At 34.1% G+C, this 11,392-nt stretch overlaps 1 long non-coding RNA gene across 1 annotated transcript; it reads left to right on the top strand.

Annotated features, from left to right (window-relative positions):
* The first annotated feature begins 5,328 nt into the window (after nucleotides 1–5,328).
* LOC129004232 (uncharacterized) lies at nucleotides 5,329–8,924 on the top strand. The gene is made up of 2 exons (XR_008491685.1): nucleotides 5,329–5,562; nucleotides 8,524–8,924. It is a non-coding gene; the product is annotated as an uncharacterized LOC129004232 (long non-coding RNA).
* Nucleotides 8,925–11,392: the final 2,468 nt, after the last annotated feature.

Below are 11,392 nucleotides of genomic sequence, written 5' to 3' on the forward strand. Positions count from 1 at the left end.
TACAACCACAAAAACCTAAAGAATAAGATATCCTGAGTTTAATCCAAGGGAAAAGTACTCAATAAGTTACTTATGTAACAACCCAATTCATTTGAACATTACAGAATGCTATTGGACATGATGACCTTATTTTAAATAACTTGTTTAGTTTTGTTTAGTCTTATTGATCTTGGATTTCGCCCTAAGTTAAATACCTTCTAAGTTAAGCTAGTCACGTTTTTTAGTGTCTCCTGGTATTTTTTATAATTTTTAATGATAAAAAACTTGTCAAATAATTTAGGAGAAAACTTATGCAATGCTTACACAGGTACCTTCTTATAGCACAGTTTAAGATGAATGCATTTTATAAAAGTCTTTAATGGAAGCTACAATTTCAAATATATAAAGAAAACAAAAACTATAACTTACCAGTAGCACCTAAAAATTATAAAACTATTTCTAATAGGTTTTGAAAGGATATGAGTAGTGGTTTCAGTAAACACTGTAACGCATCACAATCCGTCAAAGAATCTTCCAGTCGTTGAATGATTTCAGCAGTAGATTTATTTGTAAGATCCATAACCTGAAAATAAACCTAGCCATGTGATGTTCGGGCTTTTAAACAAATAGTAACTTTAAAGTTACCAGTAAGTGATCATGACTTGAAGTGTGTTTTCAATATTATTGAATTTTTGGTGTTTTTTAGCGAATTTTCCATATAGGCTAGGGAATAAGCTATTACCGTAGTAGCCTACTCATGGTAAGACCTGGACCCCCCGACCCGCGACCGATTTAATTTTTCATTTTGAGGTCCCTAGAGGCCAAAAACACCATCCGTTCAAATTCATATATTTAAATAACGGTATATATATATTTATATATATATGTCCGTTAGCGCGATAACTCGAGCAAAAATGATCCGATTTTGATGAAATTTGGTACAAACAAGTAAACCTACGTTTATTCTAACGAGTTCGCGATCCCGCATAATCGGACCATGGGAACGGGGAGTATGCTAGTATAAATTAATGAGTCGGTTCATTAAATAGCCTAACCTTTAACTTACCTCAGTTAATTCAAAACCCTTAATACAGTCACGAATCCGCATAAAGTCCAACCTATCTTCCTCACATGCCTTTTCTGACATAAAATGTGATTTAAAAATTAAGTTAAGGTTGGGTTGGGTTAAGTAAGGTTAGATAATTGGACATTTCACTCCCATGTAGGCCTAGGCCCTAAATACAGATTAAAACTTGAGAGAAGGTAAAACATTCCTCCTCTTACTCATCCTTTAACTTGACATTCTACTCCATCTGTGTAATAACCAAAGGATCTTAACTAAATACATTTACTGATGTTAGTAAGCTTAAGCTAGGCCTAGGCCTAGAGGCTATCTAGTATGAATTTATTATCCAGTTCATGTTACTTACTTCAAGGTAAACAGTTGATTTTGCAACTTTTCATTTAGGCCTACACCATAGTAAAATTGACTAGGCTACCATGTGAAACATAAATTAGGTAAATTATGAAACATAAATTAAATTGTGAGTGAGTAGTATTCCTAACCACCAACCAAAATTCCAGTCCAGTTTGTGTTGTGTTGTCGTTGTGATTGGGCGATTGTGTTTTGTGTTGTGTTTGTTTGTTTTAGTTTTCCCTCCACTTGCCTGCCTAATCAGTATTTTTCTCAAACTAAAAATTCTATAGGTGAGGTAAAATGGTTCTCATGTAGCCTACCTCAACTGCTTATTTACTAGTATTGTTGATTATAGAATAATCCCTACTACTTAATAACATTGCCCCTATTATTGATCTATGGGTGTATACCCTGGTGGAAGGAAAAGTATACTCCAGGCTGCGGCCTGGTATACTCGGCCTGGTAACGAACCGGCAACGTAACAAGTAGTGTTGTTTAGTGCCAGGCCAGAACCACGGCCGCCTTTAACTCCAGGCCGCGGCCTTCAAACTGGCAACATCGCAAGTGGTGTTGTAACAGCTGATTTTTTGGAAGCAACTAATGGTATTTGTCACTGAGCTATAATTCTAACTGGAGGTAGCACTGAATGTCAAAGATGCGTGTCGCCAGCCACCATGTTTGCGTGAGGTGTAAGTTATAAGAAGCCATATTATTGCTATGGCTATTATTATACTTGGCTTAAAATACCTACTTTGTATGGTCGCCATTTCAAAGAAAATTATTAAAGTATTAAAAGTATTCAAGTATGACAAAAATACTCACTGCTATACCAACCTAGTTATAAGAAGCCATGTTATTGCTATGGTAAGAAAACTTACTGCTATACCAACCTAACAAAATCAGCGACTCGCTTTTGACAGACTTCTGCCATGGCAGTGCTACCTCCAGTTATAATTTTAGCTCAGTGGTATTTGTGTATTTACGTAAGATTGATTACTGGACTATGACAATATTGACTCCGCTTAAAAATGTACAGATATAGATTTTAATTCATATTGTTTCAATTTTCAATTCTGTATGTTTTATTTTCAATATTTTAATAAATTTATGTTCATAAATTAAAAAATAAATCAATAAAGTGCGAATTAATGAGCTGATGTCCCCTGTCTGCCATGTTATCTTATGGGACGTCTGTCCCTGAACAACACCACTTGCCATGTTGCCAATTCTACCAGGCCGCGGCCTGTAGTTAAAGGCGGCCATGCCAGAACACGGCCGCCTTTTTGCGTATTTTAACCCAAATATGAGCGAAGGATGAGTGTAAAATGGTGTGTGATGATCTGTGTAGCTTTGTAATTGACTACTATCAATGGTTTCATTAGTCAGAATAATTTATTTAAAGCCCAATGATCAGGAAAAGCTGGGTCCAGTTTTGAATCATCAAAATAAAGCTACTGCCTTTTCTTTGGAACGAACCGGCAAGCTTTTGATTACTAAGCGAGCACTTTAGCCATTCAGCCACCCAGCCAGTTAAAACTATAACATAATATAACATAATTTGAGTCAATTTTTAATATCCCAGTAACTAAGCTTTCGTATTAAAAAAATACTCAAAAACCATTAGCTGCCTACAAATAAAACAGCTGTTACAACACTACTTGCGACGTTGCCACTTCGAAGGCCGCGGCCTAGAGTTATTATAAACTAACCATAATAAGACATCTTCGGGAATTAAGATTATATTTATTTAATTCCTTTGTAGTTCCCTTGTAGTATGTCGTAAATCTAGTTCAGGTGTGGATGGGGTTCCGTGTAAGGTACTGTTGGCTTGCGTTGATGTAATCGCAAAACCATTATCTGTGATCATTAATAAGTCTTTTGACGAAGGAAAATTTCCAGACATAATCAAAACTTCAAAAATCGTTCCTATACACAAGAAGAATAGTAAAAAGGAGGTAAGCAATTATAGGCCAGTGGCCATACAGTCAGTTTTTTCAAAAAATTTTGAAGTGGCATATTTAAATAGATTGATACCATACTTAGAAAAAAATGACATTTTAAATTCTAATCAATATGGATTCCGTAAAAATAAGTCAACAATTGATGCTGTGTTCTCGCTGATTAACCATGTACATGAAAAGGTAGATTGCTCGGAAGAAGTACTTGGACTATTTTATGATATGACTAAGGCTTTTGATTGCCTAAATCACTCGATCCTAAGATTTAAACTACAAAAATTGGGTATAGTAAATGCACCTTTAAATTGGATTATGTCATTTCTTGGAAATAGATCTCAGTTAGTAGCCGTAAATAACTTAGGTGCTAATAATGTCATAAGGCAATACAGATCAAAAATTCAGAATAACATCAACACTGGAGTCCCGCAGGGCTCAAATATGGGACCTGTGCTGTATTTGCTATATGTCAATGATTTACAAGAGACAATACAAGAGGGAGCTCTTTGGCTTTTTGCGGATGATGTTTGCCATATAGTTAACAATAAAAACTCTGAGGAAACAATACGCAAGTCCCAGATAGGCGTTCATCAGATGGAAGAATGGTGCAACGACAACAAATTAGTACTAAATGAAAACAAAACATCAGTTTTAAATTTTTTCAACACAAAGGCACCTGACCATAGCCCTCTCTTAAAATTAAAAAATCAAAACTTAAAAATAAATGATAACGTAAACTATCTTGGAATCAAAATAAGCAATAACCTTAGATGGAATATCCACATTGATCATATAACCTCAAGACTTGTGGTAGTATGTTGTCTTATGCGCAGACTACAAAACATAGTGGATCATCATATCCTGATGAAAGTTTATTATGGCTGCTTTCATAGCGTATTGAGTTATGGCATCGTACTTTGGGGCAACAGCAGTGAAGCAAACAGAGTCTTTCTACTACAGAAGAGAATTATTAGAATAATATGTAAAACCCATTTTTTAGAACATTGCAGACCACTTTTTATTAATCTTAAAGTTCCCACCCTTACCTCCGTTTATATATTGGAATCAGCTATGATGATATGGAAATTTCCGGAAGTCTTCAAACGCAACCACGAAGTACATAATTACAACACCAGGCAACAAAACCATATACACCTGAATTGTCACCGAACATCATTAGTAACAGCTGGACCACATCATACTGCAAGTAAGATATATAATAAAATGCCAGAAGAAATAAGAAGCTGCCAAGACAAAAACTTATTCAAGAAAAAACTCAAAAATTATTTAATAGAAAAGGCCTATTACAAGTTGGAAGAATTTTTGGAGGAGTAAGAGAAGATAGGCCCTACCTGAAAATTAAACAACTTTGACGACCACGGCTGGAAAGCTACTAGTGGGATCAACACAAGTATACAAGTATACAAGTAAGTTGTATGCGTCTCAAAAACACTTTGTTATTACTTTTCAAATACACACTTAATATCAATTTAGTTCAAACCACTCGTACGCTTTACGATTGTTCAATATTTTACTTAAACTAATTTTATAAGAATGTATTAATCTAAAAAAATGTATATTACTTAATCACCTTAAAATTACGAGTAATTAAGATAAATTTTAAGTTTATGAATACACTACAGTATTTTCAATTTGTTATAAAGACATAAGTGTTTATATCAATTACTAGGGATAAGGTACAGTTTGGAAAAAGTTAACAAGAATTAAGAATTTGGAAACTTGTCAATTAATTAGATAATCAAAAGCTTAAAAAGGAAAGTTAACCTCGGAGTCTCATGGGATGAATCAGACTTTACATGGCATTAGCATATATAAAACATTAGTAAAGAAAAAAGGAAAACTTTAAGAACATCAGGAACACTGGAACTGGATCGAATTTGGATCTTGTATACTCACTCGACACTCACTCAATCTCAGTTTCATTCTGATTCTGAGTCACTTCAGAGTCAGAGTACACTTGACTACACACTACACTAGGCCGATTCATCATCATCGACATCATCACTAGGGCTCAGGTTTTAGGTTATAGAAGATAACAAGTAAAAACAGTTTTTTTCGCTGCGCTGAAGCATTGTCGTTTTATAAAATTTAAATAGGCTAGACCTCAAGACCTCCTCAAAAACCAAAGAAAATGGCTGGATCATCCTCCGTCAGCTTTGTGAAGTCGTTATATTATGACCCCTTTAAATGGTAAGGTTTTAGTCTGTTATACCTTTACCCTAAGTAAATTAGGTACCACAATGATGAATAAATAGCATTAGTGTAGTACTGGTTCAACTATCTTGATATCTATGCAAGGTTTTGTAAGCTACCCAACAATATTTAGGCCTAGTTTAACATTGCATTTTATCAAATGATTGTCTTCTATCTTTGACTATTGATGCAACTAGACATTCCATGATCCATCCCCATGTTAAATTTGTTGCCAGATTAATAACAAAATTGTAAGCTGGTGTGAGCTACCGGGGCCACCGACAGATTCTCTGATCTAAATTACTGGCAATTATTTAATACCTATGTCTACAACGCGATATCGTGTAGTTTTTAGATGTCTACTTACAGTTTTTCTCACGCTGAATCCAAAAATGCAATCAGTTGTTGTTGGAGAGATTCCTAAGTGGCCGTAAAATGAAGGTTAAAATTATGAATTTAAAGTTCATTGAGCGGTAACTTACACTGATAGTACTATGGCGTGGTCTGAGGACTGAGCGAGGAGGAGAGCAAACAGACTAACTAAATTGAATGACTAACGGTTTGGTTAGCTGTAGGCCTAGCAAACTGTTACGTCTCATCAACCTTGTGGTTAACTTACAGTTTCTTAACTGAGCTACACTACTATTGATTGAAAATATTGATTTGATTAGTAAACCTTCATTCAAGTTTTTTTATCAAGTTTGTTTGTTTTCACAGTTTTATTTTAAGATTGATTTAATTAAGTTAATAATAATATTAGTTATTAACTTACTTTTAATTGATGGCTATAGATAAGAAAAATCAAATTTTGAAGGCTTACTAATCGAATTGATATTTTTAGTCGATAGTAAGTTAGCGTGTAGACAAGCTAAGAAACAGTGCCCAACCTGGTCAGCAAAAAGGATAAAGTAAAAATAGAACTTAAGACACTAACCTTAGCAGGTAACTTAGGTGTGCATTCTGTGACTGGCTCGAACACAACTAAGATAACATTATTTTTTTAACAAAAGATTGGCTAGTTCAATATTTATCTTTTAGTTTCCCAATTAAAGATTGTCACTAATTATTTGTTCTAATGTCCTCAAAGGTCAAAATCGTGTAAATTCGGATTTTTATAAAATTCTGTATAAACAATCAACTTAATCTTGCATTAATTAAAACTAGTTTGTGAATCAGCATGATCGGACTATGGGAGCAGGATTTTGTGGGGTACTGTTATGTGCACTTTATGTTGACGTTGACAGAATAAACTCTCCAGACTGAAATTTTAAATTACCTTTGCGTATTTATGGAGGACTAGCAGAGTACCCATCCTTCGTACGGGGTTGGCATATAAGTTTAAACTGCTTATTGCAGTTATACTCAAGCTTTGTGTTTGCAATGGGGGAGGACAAAGTTTGATAAAATTTGCTTCCTTAAATTGACGGTATACTATGGTATTACACATCTAACATAGCCATAATGTTCTACCTCTTCACCTAAGCAATAAAGAAAAATAAAGTATTACAAATTTAAAAAATCACAAATTATTCATGACATTTAAAACATAAACATAACTGTAAACAATCCTACTTTGACAGTTAGTTCTCTTGCTGCTTAGTTCAAATTAGCTGTTTACATAAATGAAAAAAAATATAGTGCTGCACCCTGTTGGTAAATCTTATAACTTTTTAATGCTTTTGTATATCATAGAACCAACTTTTTTAGTTGAAACAGCTGACTAAATTCTTTAATTCCCTTTAAATATGAATACTCATAAGGTTAACATGAGGAAGTACAGAGCCACTGGGGCGGAGCCCGAAGGGATTTTTGAGATAAGAATATGCCTATAATGTTAATCGGGAATGTGAGCTATCATCATGCCAAATTTCAGCCCAATCCATCCAGTGGTTTATGCGTGATTGACCTTCAAACAAACAAACAAACAAACAAACAAACAAACACAAACTTTCACATTTATAATATTAGTAGGATAACTTAAATAACTTAACTGAATTAGTTTGGTTCTTTATGGATATTGGGTACTTTGATCTAATTTTGCAAAATTATTTTTATTTCAACCTATTAACCGGAGGCTGGTGTAAGTAGGCCTAAGTTATAGGCATCACAGATGCATACTAAGATGCCTGCGCTACCCACAAAACAGTTAGCACTGAATAAATTTTGTTAATAGTCATCAGTAGTGTAAACGTAAGTTAGGCCTAGTTGTAAATCTTTTCCAGTGTGGGAACAAACCATTTTTGTAGAACAATTTGGGTCGCTAATCAATATATAGATTCTTTAGTAGGAGTAGGAATGCTGTTCCTGCTGCACTACACCACTGCTGGTCATGTTTTACTATTGTAATTACTATGTTGACCATGGTTGCAGTCAAAAATTTGCCCTTAATATTCGTCATTGTTAATATTTAGCGTGTTAAAGCTTTATTCAATATGAGTGTGGGAGATGTTTATGATTTTGCACCGATGTTGGTGTCTGGTGTCATCAGGGCTGTAAAAGGCCATTTGACATAAATTATCTGTTATGTCCAATAGCTCAATAAATTATTTGATTTAACATAAAATATTCATCCAAGCAAAGAGACACACAATGGGTTTTAAATTCCAAAAAAAGTTAAGTTACATAGACACTACAGCTAGGGATGAGCATCGAAAAATCTATGATTAACATTGCTAAGAAAACATCGATGTTTTTTTACTTAAACATCAATGTTTTTACATTTTTTTCAGTTTTGCATCTGCTTTTTGTACTCTCCAGTAATGGAAAACATTGATGGCTCAATAATTGGGAAAAAACATCGATGTAACAAAAACATAGGTAACCTACCATAGATGTAACAACATCAAACATCGATTTTTCAAGAACATCGACTATCGATGCTCATCCCTAATAGACCCATTGGACAAAGGTTCATGTGCTTTTTAATCTAGCTAACATTTTCTCATGTTTTTTTTCTAGGAGTCTGGTCAAGAGCTTTGGGTGTTTCCTTCTTGGAATCGCAATAGCAAAAGAGTTTAAAGGTGTTGAAGTCATGCCAGCTATAGTGTGAAGATGGACTTAACCTAGCCAATATCTGTGAACGTATCTTTACTTAATTTCAGTTGCATTATTTTTTTATCAGTGTTATTAATTTAAACATTTTCAATGATTTTGTACAATTTAATTGGACCCCTATAGCTATTGAGACACCTTAATCATTGCATTTAGTTTACATAATGGAAGCTAATTTATAGCAGAATGAGTTGATCAAATCCAAATGTTTATATTTAGTTTTTGCTAATATTTAGCATAGTCTCCAAACGAGAGCCCAAGATATTAGTCATTAATTTAATTAAATAAATAATTTTTTTGTTACATAATTTGAATATATTTTTATTTATCCTCTTGACACACTGTGCTGTTCTGTAGGCTTACCATTGTTTGACTCACTTGTGTTTCTGACCACATGAAATTGTTTTGTTTTACAGAGGCCACCAAACTAGGCTAAATTATCACTCTTTGATACAATTTAAGCTGCAGAACCTTTTCCCCAAGAAGCATCATTGCACTTCCACTCATTCGGCAAACTGCCATTTTAAGTCATGTCTCCTTTTACAGAACTAGCTGGCCCGACAGACGTCGTCCTGTCCTAATGGGGTTTTATGTCAAATGCTCGTTCATTTTCAAGATGAGCTCGTTCGCATGGCTCAATCACGTCCTGGTTGAAGTTTGTTTGTTACGCTCACTCACCTTTTGGTTGCAAATTAGCTGTTGTCATAAATTTAAAATAATAATAGTGCTGCACCCTGTTGGTAAACCTATTAACTTTTTAATGCTATTGAATATCACAGAATCAAATTGTTTAGTTGAACCAGCTGTTAAGATTTTTTAGTTCCATTTAAATACGAGTACTCGTAAGGTTAGCATGGGAAACTTCAGAGCCACTGGGGCGGAGCCCTTTTGATGGATCTGCACCAAACTTCACACAAACCATCCTTGAATAATGCTTAATAATGCCTGAAAGTTTCCTTACGATCTGGGGAGCGGTTTCGGAGTCCATAAAGGACAAACATACAAACAAACATACATTGGATTTTATATACAGGGTGTTTTTTTAAAAACTTGCATCTTTTTTATTTAAAAACCGCAATAGATAGAAATATGCAGTTTGTGGGAATCATCTTAGGGGGACTTAGGGGCCCAATTGTTTTGAATTCTACGTTACATTCACATTCCCCCCCTGCCACCAACTTAATTTTTTTAAATAGCAAGGTACCCCTTGTGACATATCAAATAAAAGAGCATAAAAAAAGAAAATTTTTGATGAAAAAAAATTGAAAATCGGTTCATAAATTTGCGAGATATTAGTTCCGGGGGGGGGGAGGGGGGAATATCTCACAAATGTATGAACCGATTTTCAATTTTTTTTCATCAAACATTTTCTTTTTTCATGCTCATTTATTTAATATGTCACAAGGGGTACCTTGCTATTAACAAAATTAAGTTGGGGGCAGGGGGGGAATGAGAATGTAACGTTGAATTCAGAAAAATTGTGCCCCTACGTCAATAGATGATTCCCGCCAACTGCATACTTTTATCTATTGCGGTTTTTACATAAATAAAGATGCAAGTTTAAAAAATAACACCCTGTATATAGATGTGACTAAGAGAACCAAAAGCTTCTGGAAGGTGGTAAGAAATTAATATCTACATCACTGATCACTACATTTTTTTTACAAACTACTGTAATTTCATTTGCGGTCTTACAGACAGTCTATAGCTTTTCAATGGTTTTTGTGAATCCTCAATGTTAATAATGTTACATTTGTTTGTGAGAAGATTTGAATAAGCTAAAGAAATACTTGAGCAAATAAAATTAGAATAAATGTGTTGGTAAGTTGTGTAGTTGTATATATTTTTAATGAATTTCCCATAGCCTAGGGAATAAGGTAGGTCTGATAGTAAATCCTGGGCCAGTTCAATTTTTAACTTACTTTTTTGTTTTGAGGTCCCTAAGAACCAAGACACTATTATGTTCAAATTAATTTATACATTTAGGAAGCACATAATAGTACGCCCTCTATACATCCCAAACATAAAATGAGAAGTCATCTTCAGCTGCTCCAAGGATGATCAATATATGAGAGATTCTATTAAACCTATGCTACAATCTTTGGATAAAATAAACTGTATCAGCATCAGCAATCTGGCAAATAACCTTCTCCCATTCGCTTGTAAATGACCTTAAGTAATCGAGTAACTTATATTTTAAAGGAAAAATCACAACAGTTACAATAGCTTTTGATCAGCAATGGGGGGTTGCACTACATTTGGTTTAGAATTATAAGGACCATAAACATACTAATAATTTCAATCAAAACTAACTTTAAAAAAATTAGATTTCCAGCTATTTAAAATGTTTTTTTTTTCTAATAACACAAGTAATTTGAACCGTAATTTTTACAGCAATGGTGGTTAGCCCATTTTGTTCAGAACGTAAGAAACTTCTGATTGGGCCTGGGCCTATCTATAACATTCAAAAAATTGTATTAAAATCATTTGGGCCATTTTAGAGAAAATTCGGTTTTCCGTTAGTTATGGGAAGATCACCTTTAAAATTAAAATAAACACCCATATGGATTAGTACCCACATACCAAATTCCATCAAAATCGGCTACAGATGTGGTCACATAGACAATAGACAACATAGAGACATGCGCAAACAAAACACACAAACATCACTCCTAAACTTTAGACGAAAACAATACTTTCTCCATAACTATGTATAGGGGGAGAAAGTAAAATGTAACATGGGAATGGAAGAGAGATGGTTAGTAGTAATCTGATT

This window comes from Macrosteles quadrilineatus, unplaced genomic scaffold (genome assembly GCF_028750875.1).
Source record: "Macrosteles quadrilineatus isolate MER2022 unplaced genomic scaffold, UCM_ALF_1.0 Scaffold_9__3_contigs__length_116548681, whole genome shotgun sequence".
Lineage (NCBI taxonomy): Eukaryota > Metazoa > Arthropoda > Insecta > Hemiptera > Cicadellidae > Macrosteles > Macrosteles quadrilineatus.